The following is a 13,102-nucleotide window of genomic DNA, read 5'->3' as shown; positions in this document are numbered from 1 at the left end:
GAGCCAGCATGTGTTAATCACTTGTACTGGGTCAGACAGACAGAGGGCCAGGTGATATGTGTAACTGTCAGGTTTTCCCAAAGCACAGCAGGGCTGCAAACGCTGAGCATCTGCTTCCTAATGGGTCAGGGAAGGACCCTTAGACAATTTTCCAAAATAGTGTTAGGATAAAGCGCAGTGAAATGTGTAAAATTCCACCCTGTGGCTGGGCCATGGTCCCTCAGGGGCCCTCTGCCCAGCCTTAGGGGGAGGCTGAGAACTGCTAGGACACACTTCTCATATACAAGCAATAGAGAGTTAGGAAATCTTGCCTAAAAGGGCCAACAATTTTATCAATTATTCAGTTTCCTCTTGTTTAATCTTTTTAGATCCTTTAAAAACCACAGAGTCAAAGCTTCTGGTCAAGACGTTGGCTGGGTAAATGTGCACTCACAAGCACATCAAAATTACAACTAAAGTGCAGAACAACCATCCTTCAGAATTGCCTGAATTCTAGCTGAACAGAAGTCCTATAACAAAGGATAAAGGAGGAAGCCACATGGAGACTGCTACGCAGGGAGCCCTCCAGTCTCCAACATGGTAATTGCTGACGTGAAGTTGATATTCGGTTTCACTCCAGCGAAACAAACAGTGGAAATGCTTGAACTATCTAGCCACGTGAGCAGGACAGAAGAGCGCAAAAACGATGTCTTGACGTGTGTGGAACAAGTTACCAACCAGACACGGAGCTTTTGCTTTCATCCTTCTAGAAGACACCCCTAAACCTGCTATTGTGCAAGTCTGTGATTACTATGAGACAGATGAAGCAGCTTTTGCTGAATTCAGTGCCCCTTGCAACACAGACTGGAGCAAGGAAATGTCTGAGGCCTGTACCCATAAACAGGGCTCTGCTGGAATCTCCAGAATCAAGACTCATTAAAAAGACTGTTTTATCTCTACATATAGATGCCAAATGTAGGGTGACTTAAAAAAATCAGAGAGTCTTGAAACCTATATAATTTTGTTAACCAATGTCACCCCAATAAATACAATAAAAAATTTTTTTAAATCACTTAGTCAATAATTTAGTTTTTGAGTAATTAGAATGTCAACGCCAGCAATTTTCTGTTTTTGTTTTCTAAAGTGTGAAGAACAATCCACTTGGAGAAGCACAGCAGGGATACTTCAATTTCTTTTTAAAAACGAGAAAGGATCAGTGTTGCAATGTTCTCTTTTTAATCATACGATGTCAACAATTTAGTTCTCATACGATCTAATCATATGATTTAATCATACGATCTCAAGAATTTAAAAATTTAGCAATTTTTAAAACATCAAAATGTCAACAATTTTTTTTTAATTCTAAAAGAGTCAACAATTGCATTCTTTTTCTTCTTCAGCACATTAATATTGGCTACATTTTAGAAATTCTCATTTTAGAAAAAATTTTTTCCTTTTTTAAAAAATATATTTTATTGATTATGCCACTAGAGTTATCCCATTTCCCCCTTTTCATTCCCCTCCAGCCTGCACACCCCCTCCCCACATTACCCCCCTTTAGTTTATGTCCACGTGTCACAAGTTCTTTAGCTTGTACGTTTCCCATACTATTCTTGCCCTCCCCGTCAATCTTCTACCTACCATCTATGCTACTTATTCTCTGTACCTTCTCCTCCCTTCTCCTCCTCCCACTCCTCTGTTGCTAACTCTCCATGTGATCTCCATTTCTATGGGTCTGCTCCTGATCTAGCTCTCCTCTTAGTTTGCTTTTGTTTTAAGTGTGGTTCTTAATAACTGTGAGTTTGCTGTCCTTTCACTGTTCATATTTTTAAACTCCTTTTTCTTAGATAAGTCCCTTTAACGTTTCATATAATAGGGGCTTGGTGATGATGAACTCCTTGAATTTGACCTTATCTGAGAAGCACTTTATTGCCCTTCCATTCTAAATGAAAGCTTTGCTGGATAGAGCAATCTTGGATGTAGGTCTTTGGAGTTCATGACTTGGAATCTTTCTTTCCAGCCCCTTCTTGCCTGTAAGGTCTCTTTTGAGAAATCCGCTGACAGTCTGATGGGAACTCCTTTGTAGGTGACTGTTTCCTTATCTCTTGTTGCTTCTAGGATTCTCTCCTTCATTTTAATCTTGGGTAATGCAATTATGATGTGCCTTGGTGTGCTCCTCTTCTGGTCCACCTTCTTTTAGGACTCTGAGCTTCCTGGACTTCCTGGAAGTCTATTTCCTTTGCCAGATTGAGGAAATTCTTCTTTATTGTTAGTTCAAATAAGTTTTCCACTTGTTGCTCTTCCTCTTCCCCTTCTGGTACCCCTATAATTTGGATGTTGGAACATTTAGAGATGTCCTGGAGGTTCCTGAGCCTCTCCTCATTTTTTTGAATTCTTATTTCTTCATTCTTTTCTGTTTGGTTGTTTCTTTCTTCCGATACACTCCGTTGATTTGAGTTTTCTTTCCATCACTATTGGTTCCCTGTGCATTTTGCCTCATTTCACTTAGTGTAACCCTCATTTTTTCATCTAACTTGCAACTAAAATCAACCAGTTCTGTGAGCGTCCTGATCACCAGTGTTTTGAACTGTGCATCTGATAGGTTGGCTATCTCTTGGTCGCTTAAAGGTATTGGCTCTGGGGCCTTGAGCTGTTCTTCTGCTTGAGCCACAATGTTTTGGTCTGTTCACGCCAGTCACGTATGACGGGGTTGAGCCTTGGCTGTTCAACAGGGTGGGTCAACCCACGTGCTTGACTGTGATGCTGTATGTGGGGGTGGGGTCAGACAGGGAGCAATGGTGTTTGTTTCGCTCTCCTTCAGATTTTGGTCCCCTCTGTCGCTTCCCACTTGTGTACGTTCTAGGACCCTGTGGGTCTCTCCAATGAACTCTCCTGTGAGGCTGGGAGCCTCTCCCGGCACCTCAATCCCCACAAGTGTTTTCAATTGGTGCTTTTAGGCTTTATATCCTGGCACTGGGGCCCTGGTTTGCGCAGTCTGTCTCACTGCTGGTTTTTTGCCTGGTTTATCTGCGTGCGAATGTGTGACCTTGGTCAGCCAGCTGCCCTGCGCCCCTACTGGGTCTGCCCGTTGCCACCCCACACCTGGGATCTGCCAACCACTGCCTGCACGCCTGGGTCAGTCCTGATGCTTTTTCCTGCCACGACCCTGCTCCACCAGCCGCTGACTTTGCCCCTCTTACTGGTCTGGATGAATGGTTTGTTGTTGTCAGGCTTTGGTACAGTTCAATTTTTTGTCTGTGTTTGTTTCTAAAGCTTTGTTGTCCTCAAATTTGGTTGTGTGAGGAGGTACAGTATTTCCACTTACGCCTCCATCTTGGCTGGAAGTCTCTCGGGAAAGATTTTTTTTTTAATCACTCACATTCCCACCTCTCTTAAGCGGCTGCTGCTATCATTTTGATATGCTTCCTTCTGCTTCTTTTTCTTTGCATTTAGAAAACCCATAACAGATTCAATGAACACGGACTGTTCACCCACTGGTATTCCACACCAGGAGTGGGCAGAGGAAAAATGACCCCAACTTGCTTTGGCTAGATGGCAGTTGGTCAGAGTGTCATTCCATGCACCAAAAGGTTGTGGGTTCGATTTCCAGTTGGGGAACGTACCTAGATTTTGGGTTTGGCCCCAGTTGGGGCACATGTGGGGGGCAATCGATTGACGTTTCTCTGGAACATGATGTTTCTCTCCCTCTCTTTCTCCTTCCCTCTCTTTAAAATTAAATAAAGTCTTAAAAATAAAATAAATTAAAATCAAACATACCCATATTTTTCAGACTATAAGATGCACCCCATTTCCTCCAAAATTTGCAGGGGAGTGTGTCTTATAGTCCAAAAAACATGGTATCCTCCAGTGAGGATGTTTTTTTTAAATGACCCAAACTTTGGCCAGGCCCTCAGTGAGCCCACAGTCTGGCTGAAGAGGTGACATGTACACCCAAGCAGACATGAAGGCTTGATTCAGCATTCTAATGTGGGCCCAGAGTGATAGGGGGCCCCAGGAGCTGGGGTCACATTGGATGGGAAGATGGGAGCTCTTGATGGGAGCTCATATCCAGATGATTGCAGTGTCAAGGGACTCCTTTCAATGTGAATCTGTCACACCTGCTTTCGTCAATGAATACCACAGGCAGAGTGCTGAGAAACTTCGGTGTTTGAAAACAGGTCAGTGAAACTGAAACATTCCCCTCTCACCTAGTGGGTCAGAACCAGATTTGACATAGAGAAGCAGCCTGGATTACCCACCCAGGTGCAGAGCCTCGGGTAAGGGATTTTTGGACACAGCAGTCTATTTATCTTAACTTTGTGGTATCAAAGAGAACGAGACCCGTGAGTCCATGTCTCAGCCCAAGCCAGATGTTAACAGCCTTCCTCAGAGCCAGGTTTGCTCTGAGCCTATCAACACTGCTTCACTTCAACTTCATCTAAATTCCATTCTTTCTCTAAATCCTATAACAACCCTGTCCTTTTCCTTTAATTAGTGAGACACCCCATGGCTCCTCTGGGTGCTTGCTGAATCAAGTTAATAAACCCAACTTTGTTAAACTACACTGGTATCCCCGGTGGTCTTTATCAGCTTGACTTTATAAAATCCAAGCCTTCTCTGTTCATTCATTTGCTCGTTTATTCATTCAACAAATATCTGTCCAGGCTATGCTCAGTTTTAGGTGCTGGAGACACAGTGACAGGATGACAGCTGGAAGACTTTGATCTAGTTCAACCCTCTCATTTTATGGATAGGAAAACCAACACTGGGAGGAAATGGCAGTGGCATTGCAGGAGTGAGAAAAGGGCCCACAGTAGCTATGGGAGGTAGTGGTGGGACCACAAGCAAGGAGCCCTGGTTCTCCACCTGTCCATCTGGGAAGGAGCTTACGGATCAGCAGTGGCCGTGTAAACAAAATGCACATCTTCCCCTCTCCAAGGACAATGGCTCTTGGGGTGATAACCCAGTAAGGGCATTTGAGGTGTCCCTTGCCTGCTTCATTTGGACAGGCCAGTAAAAGGAGAGTGGGATGAGCCATTCAGAGTGCCTCTTCCTAACGGCCAAGTCCTTTGTCTTTCAAGGAGCAAGGTGGAAGGGCTTCCTTGTTTACCATCTTTGCGCTGCTTCTTACAGCCTGTGCCATTTACATAACTTGTGTGCCCACAATCAAATGCAACCTAAACCCAGAATCAAACCAGGTTAGTGAAAGGTTTTCTTAGGCTCTGACGAGGAAGAAATGCCAACCAGCCACAAAGTTAGGCAGTGTAGAGGTTTTTTCCCCCTGGGCGAGGTTCTCCGGTCCGCAGAGTGGGGCTGGGGGAAGTCACACTCAAGCAGGTAATATGGCGTGGTTTTATTTTGGTTGGCTCTTTCCTGGGAGCTGGGGATTGGTCTCCTTTGAACAAAGTGGCAATATATCATTGATGACTTTCCTTGGGCTAAGGTTGTTATGTGGATATCTGTTTTGGCAAAGCCCGCCCTTTCGGCTCGCTGATTTGACGTTAGCCATCTTTTCCGGTTGTAGTCCAGCCGCCATTTTGTCTCATCCTGCCCATCTACACTGCCCATCCTGACACTCTACAACTTAAAAAATTTCAGTTAACCATCAGTAATTGGAAAGCCTCGGGAAGAGGCCCACAGGACTAAGATTGACCCTCCCAGATGCATGGGCTCACCCCCTGGACAAACTGTTAAACCCGCAGGGCATATGCCCTCTTCTGTCCAGGTAGACTGAGGCAGGGGTACTTAATAGACTGTGCCCATTTCCTCATGTGAAGTGATTCCATGGGGTGCCATACAGGACCACTGTCTCCGAAGAGCAGCCACCCAGCCTTCTCTTTCCGTTTCTTTCCTCTGGGTAGTGCAAGGACTCAAGGGTGTAACTTTTGGGTGGGGTGCTGACTCAGCTGCAGGCGGGCTTCTAGGGTGTCTCAATTCCCCGCTTCACCCTCTTTTCGTTCTGCAGCCGGGCAAACTGTGCCTCAAAACGACAAAGAACTTCCGCGGAGCGGAAAAGCCGCCTAGGCTATACCCAAAGGCCCACCAGACTACAGAATCGAGGAAGACCAAAGCCCGTCATGGGTTAAAACCATAAAGTTGGGGAGCACCCCCCCCCCAAGCCTAGAGAGACCCTGCCCCTCTAACCTAGCTCCCCTCTACTCCCAATTTCCGGACAGGGACAGACTTCCGGTTCCGGCGATGGGCTACAAATCTCTGCTCTCGGGCGGTGGTCTCTCTTTCTCGGAGCTGGTTGTGGGATCTGCCTGTGTTGGTGAGCTGCCCCTGTCCCGTTCCTCCGCCCCCTGAAGTGGTGGATGCGCAGGTGAATGTCTCGGTGAATGTCTCGTCCGCCTCCTTCCCCCCGGGCGCCGTCTGTTGGGAGCTGGGGACCCTCGTGTCGGCCGGGGCGCCGGCCTTGGAAGTCGGGAGGCCTTGGCCTTGGCCTTGGGGGGGGGGGGGTCGGCCAACTGCTCCGCGTGGCGGGACGTTGGGCCTCACATCGGCGGAGGAGGAGCAGCGGGTAGTGGTGCGGCAGCCAAGAAGCGCGTTTTCCGGCCGGGCCTCATTCCTCTGAGCCGCGCCCATGTTGGTGGGAGGAGTCGGGCTGGCTCCCCGCCCTAGACGCCGAGAATTTTTTACTCTGCTGAGTTGTCCCACCGCTTTCTATCTTTGTGACCTTAGGCACTTCTCCTCTCTCCGAGCTTCAGTTTGCTTGTTTGTGCCTGGAAGTAACCGTAACAGCCTTAATGGGTTATCGGGAGGATTGGATAAGCGGAAGGTGCCGCGGGCCGTTTGGTGTGTAAAATTCAAACAGTAGCAGCGGCAGCTGTTAGCAGCTATTATTCGAGACAACTGGGGCAGTAGAGAGTCGTATCTAAAGTTTAACCTGAGAGGCTAAGAGGAGCGCAGAGAAGATACTGTGAAATGCGCAGCCCCGTGCCAGATGGGAAATGGTGCCCAGGGAACAAGTTAGTACGTGGAGAGCGCATGCACTGTGTCTGCTGGTCTTCTGAAAATGCTAAGATTTGTTAGCGGTGTTCATCTTTCAAAACCAACCTTGAGAATGGACCCACTGACAGTGGAGACTTTAGAAGCCGGGATTGTAAAGCCCTAGGTGCTGGAAACTAAAATTACTGAAACGGTGTTTTCCTAAGTGGGTTAGGGGTTTTTCGCTCAGAAAAGTTTTCTTCCTCTTGGCTTATGAAAACTATACCAAAAGACACAATGAAAAGTGTTTCCCTCTACTGTTCCTGCCTCTTGGAAGTAAATGCAATTTAATTTCTTTGATAACTGTCCAGGTATTGTTTGTGGAAAGATCAGGTTGTATAAGCTTATGTACATGTATTTTTAATTTCCTCGATACTGTGGGTATGGATGGATATGTACCTTGGAGTTACGGACATCTTCACATACGTCAGCACTCAAGAGCCTGCTTCATTCCTTCCAAGGCTGCACAGTGTCCCACACAGTGGCTGACAGTACTTCATTTGATTCTCCCATTCATGGTCAACCTGTTCCCAAATTTTGTTTTCCCACACAGTGTTTCATCCACTTTTCCTTGACTAAATATTTCCTTTTTTTTCAAAGCAGCCCTGCATTATGACAGTATTTTGCTTTTGTCTTCATCACTCTAGTTAGTGACATCTTATTTTTGGGGGTGGGCATACTTCTTATTTGATGATATGCGTAGAATTGCTGTACTCCCAAGAATAATCATGCTGTAGGGTCTAGGATTGAATCAAGACTCCTAGAAAATGGGTCAGCTTTAGAGAGCAGGTGAGGAGGAGCTGACAACTAGTTCACGTGGGGTAGCTGGTCATTTGTTCCCCAGGAAACAAGAGTGGATGCCCTGAAGTGGGAGTGATTTTAAATGTCAACGCTTCTGTGTCGATATGGAGGAATTAGATCTTGCGGAAGGGTAGTTGATGGAAAAAGATGATCTCTGAAAACCAACTACCTCATAGGGTTATACTCCGATTGGACCTACCCTGATGTGGAAGTTAATGTAGTCCTTACTGTCATTTGAGTTTTTCCTCTGCTCCTTGGCAAAAAAAAAAAAAAAAATTAACAAACGGTGTGGTTTTCCGGTAAATGTCCTCTTCTGGACTGGCGCCCTAACCCAAATGATGCAAAGCCCCCTTTTTTCTGGCATTTTACCAGTATTTGATTTGCCTACTCTTTTCTTCTCATAGTTGGTTGGTAAGTCCTAGAGCCATCAGCTGTGCAAAAGACATTCTGAGAAGTTCAATTTCCCAGACGCTGACTGGAGAAGCTTAGGATTCTGATTTTAACAGAGCCTTTTGGCTTTTCTTTCTTTCCTCTCTCTTTCTTTCTTCCTTCCTTTTGCCTTACCCTGATGGTAGTTCCTAAAGTGACACTTGCTATGTCAAGAAAGAGGTAGGGGTAGGTGGGAAAGACCGTGAACATGTAAACAAACAAACCTTTTTCTCTTCCATCATAGCACCCCTTTGTAATTCGCTTTTGGACATCACAGTAGCTTCATAAAAATAGATGGAGGAAACTAATAACCATTATTTTTAAGGTTTATTCCCCTCTACAAATCATTTGTATATACAAATTATATATGTATAGTTTTTAGCATAATGTAAAATACTTTGTAATGGAGGAAAGATTCTCTGGCTAACAAGGGCAGTGTTCATTCTTTCTGCTTTGAGAATATATTTTTCATTTTGGTAAATTATTAACACACTTCTCCATTCTATCGATTGATCCAGCAAGGGGAAACCAAAATAGAATTTCTAGTAACTGCATAAAGAAAACCTATTAGAACAGAAACACACTCATAGATAGAGAACAAACTGTTGCCAGAAGGGAGGAGAATTAGGAGGATGTATATAAAAGGCAAAGGGTTTAAGAAATGGAAATTGGTAGTTACGTGGGGATGTAAAGTTCATTGTAGGCGCTATAGTCAATAATATTGTAATAACTTTGGTGCCTGGTAGGTACTTGAATTATTTGGGGAGATCACTTTGTAAATTATATAATTGTCTAACCACTATACTGTACATCTGAAAGTAATATAAAATAATACTGTATGTCTACTGTAATTGAATAATAAAATTAAAACAATCTGCATCTCTGAAAAGAAAAAAAGAAAACCTTTTACAATTGAAGAGCTGATAGAACCTGAGACTATACCAAATCCAGGAGATTAAGGTGGTTTTCGTAGCCTTTGTGGGTTTTTTTAATGACGGTGACTTCTCTTTCTCCCTAGGAGCCTGAGTCATCCTTTTCTAGAGTTCCAGAATGGAGACTGAAGGAGACCCAGACACACAAAGAAATAGAGAAGTCCAGAATGCTGAAATGATGTCACCATCAGATGAGATGGTGGCTAAGGAGCCAGAAGATGTCCTTCCTGCAGCTCCCCAGGCCCAGCTTCCGCAGGAGCCTTCTGGGCATCCACCAGAGAGCCTTGATGAAGGTCGTGTCGAAGATGTTGAGACCCCGCCAAGAGCAAGTCCTCTCAACCCTGCAGTCTTCAGGCAGATGTTCAGAAGGTTCCGCTACGAGGATGCACGCGGGCCCAGGGATGTCCTCAGACATCTCCTGGTGCTTGCGAGGCTGTGGCTGAGACCTGATATTCACACAAAGGAGCAGATTGTGGAGATGCTGGTGCAGGAGCAGTTTCAGGCCGTCCTCCCTGAAGAGCTCAAAGCTCAGGTGCAGAAATGTCAGCCTGGGGCCAGATTCACTGGCTAAGTTTCGCTGCTGACTTCTCACTCAGCCTACAAATGAGGCTGGTTTGGTTAAAGGTTCTCTTTGTTGCAAATTCCTACTACAGTCATGGGAAATTTGAACCTCCGTTTTTTGTTTGAGTTTGCCTTTGACTAGTTGTAATAAGAATCAAAACCCATGTCTGGACCTCTTTTTGCCTGAGGCCGTTCTATTTCCTGGGACTCTGAACTCCAGAAGGAGTTTCTCTGCCCTCTTGTTAGGACAATCAGCCTGCTGCTTGTTTTTGTTCCGCTGAATGTCTCCTTTTTTGCACTTTGTGACATCCTTTAATATATTGTTTATATGTATCCAAAGAAGTCATTGCTTTAACTTTCAGAATTCTTGATTCTTGCTGTTGTGGCATATGAGTGGGAGCTTCTGTAACCCCACCGGTAACTCATTTGGGATGTCCTTGAAATATTAAAAGTTTGGTTCTTAATAAAAATGTTCTGTGGTAATTTACCAATATAGCTTTTAGTCGTCAGCATTTGAGATAGATAATTATCAGGAATAGCAGAGCTAGAGATAAGAACTAAGACTGTAGCATTTACTGAGCTGGGAAATAAAAACAGGCCTGGCCTTTGTTTTCAAAGTCAGAATTTAAACTGGGCAAAATGGGGTCATAAGAGCTAAGTAACTCTTAACGCAGAGCTGTTGAATTTGCTTTCTCCGATTCCATCACCTTTGCTCTACAGCTCGGCTTCCTAAAGTCGTGTGACAGTTCTGGCTTTTTGTGTGCGGAGACCTGTATTTAGGCTGCCAGCCGAGACAGAGCAGTAGCTGTGGTTGTGGCAGAGTAAACAGCAACTCTTTCCCAGCATGACCCAGTCTGAGGAGCCTTTTTGCCTCCGCAGCCTGGCTCTTGGATGTATAGCTCTGGTAACAAACTGTGTGCCAATTTACAACTAATTTTGGGTTAGGGGTGATTAGCTCCATGCTGCTGTTTTTGTTTTTAAAGATCTTATTTAGAGAGCGGGGAGGGGAGGGAGAAAGGAAGAGAAACATTGATGTGAGAGACATTAATCGGTTGCCTCTTGCATGTGCCTGGACTGGGGACTGAACCTGCTTGCAATCCAGGCATGTGCCCTAAACCTGTGACATTTAGCTCTGGTCTAACCAACCAAGTATTGCCGCTGGTATTTGTTTAGTACTTCTTGTACCTTTAGTACCATTCTAGATGTGAGAATACAAATATAAAATACGTAAAAGTCAAAGAAGAGCAAATAGCCACATTGGGTAAGTGAGAGTTGAACTTGAGTAGATCACTAGAGAGAAGCATGGGAATATAAAAGCCTATATAATGTTTGAACATAAAGACAAGTAAACAATGCCTCTTATTAACTAGATAAAGCTTCTCTTAATTCTAGGGGGAGGTTTAACACTGGGAAAGGAGTTGGTAATGCTGAAAGGGTCCTAGGTATTTCCTTTGGTCTGCAGGAATCAGGAACTCCTGATGTTAAGGAATTTCCTGTCCTACACCAGTTTCTTAGCTGTTTTCAGTGACCTAGAATTTTGCATGCAAGTAAATGGGTTTCATGGCAAGACAGCTGAGGTTTCCTGAATTAACTAGCACACATTTTGTTCAACTTTGGTCGCACTTTGGGGCCAGGTAAATATCTGTGGAGGTCGTCCTATCTACCGTATACCATAGAGGAATTTCAGCATCCCTAGCCTCTGCCCACTAGATGATAGGTAGTAGCAGCCTCCCTAAATGTGACAACCAAAAATGTCTCTAGACAATGCTAAGTGTCCCCATAAGGCAAATTTGCTCCTGGTTAAGAACCACTGATTATTAAATAGAGTTCATCAGAGACTGATGAACGTAAGCAACTTGGCCAGTAAGTTAGTGGAGCTAAAACCTGAGCCTTGGATCTCTGGTCTTGGGCTTTTTTCATCAGGTTTGGCAGTGTTAACAAGTGTTTCTTGAGAACCTCCTGTGTGCAAAATGTTTCGTTTATTTTCACCAAACTGAAAGTAACATGTCTTAGATTTATTTGGTACAGAAAAAGTATGAAAGTAAAACCAAAAATGGTACATAAACTCAATTCCTAGGTACCTGCAATTGACATTTTTAAAAAAGATTTTTATGAGCATTTTTTAAAAAGATTTTATTTATTAGAGAGAGGGGAGGGGAAAGAGAAAGAGAGGGACAGAGACATCAATGTGTGGTTGCCTCTCATGTGCCCCACACTGGGGACCTGGCTTGCAACCTAGGCATGTGCCCTAGACTGGGAATCGAACCAGTGACCCTCTTATTCGCAGGCCTGTGCTCAATCCATTCAGCTATGCCAGCTGGAGCTGTTTAAAAAGATTTTCTTTAATTTACTTTTAGAGAAACATCAGTGTGTGAGAGATACATTGATTGGTGTCTCCTGCACGCCCAGAACGGGGCCTGGCCCAAAACCCATGCAGGCATGTGCCCTGGCTGGGACTAACTGGCAGCCTTTTCTGGTTTGCAGGCCAGCACTCAATCCACTGAGCTACATCAGCCAGGGTGCTACTGATCTTTTTTTTAAAAAATAATTTATTTATTTTCAGAGAAGAGGGGAAGGGAAAGAGAAAGAGAGGGAGAGAAACATCAATGTGTGGTTGCCTCTCATGTGTCCCCCACTGGGAACTGGCCTGCAATCTAGGCGTGTGCCCTGACTGGGAATCTAACTGATCCTTTGCTTCACAGGCCCGCGCTCAATCCACTGAGCTACACTAGCCAGGGCTTTGATCTTTTTTAAGATAAAGATACTTGTATGTGGATAGAAAAGTCCAACAGTATAGAAGGGCATAAAAGGAAAATTTGAAGGCTGGCTTCCCATTTACAATTTCTAATGTTCCAGAAAATGTGAATTACACATACGTAAGCTGATACATAGATGTGTGTATACACATCCCTTATTCATATAAAATATATATTATGCATATTTAGTGTATATATATATATATTTTTTCCCTGCCCAATAAGCCTTGGGGGGTCTTCTATCAATATAAAGAGATTCACTTAAAGAGTTTTTTTAGCAGCTGCAGAATAGTTCCTTGTATGGCTAATATCAATACCTTAGATGCAAAGTAGAATATTTAGGTATGGAGTCAACCTCCCAAGCGTAAGTGAAGTTTCAGAGACGGAAGTGACCGAGCCAAGACTCAATGCCCATGTTCTAAAACCAGAACTGCTACAACGCACAGTTGTTCAGCACTGTCTCCCAGCAACTGGTGTGGTACCAGCTCTTTCCTAAGGAAGTGAATTTACAGATGCGATTGCTTGCCCTAAACCCAGGAAGATGAGAAGCTGGAGTTCTCCATTTCACTTGGCTTTAGCCACACACCCCTGCCCCAAGGTCACACTGTCTGCATTGAGAACCAATTCCATTGTCTGAAGGCTCTGGGGATTTGGAGT

General features: G+C 44.4%; 1 long non-coding RNA gene across 1 annotated transcript; it reads left to right on the top strand.

Moving 5' to 3' along the window:
- The first annotated feature begins 5,933 nt into the window (after positions 1-5,933).
- Positions 5,934-10,159, top strand: LOC119042263 (uncharacterized). The gene is made up of 2 exons (XR_005081190.2): positions 5,934-6,301; positions 9,215-10,159. It is a non-coding gene; the product is annotated as an uncharacterized LOC119042263 (long non-coding RNA).
- Positions 10,160-13,102: the final 2,943 nt, after the last annotated feature.

Source organism: Artibeus jamaicensis, unplaced genomic scaffold, assembly GCF_021234435.1.
Source record: "Artibeus jamaicensis isolate MK-2021 breed Jamaican fruit bat unplaced genomic scaffold, CSHL_Jam_final scaffold_847, whole genome shotgun sequence".
Lineage (NCBI taxonomy): Eukaryota > Metazoa > Chordata > Mammalia > Chiroptera > Phyllostomidae > Artibeus > Artibeus jamaicensis.
The sequence above is the reverse complement of the archived record's forward strand: the minus strand, read 5'-3'. Positions and strand labels throughout refer to the sequence as shown.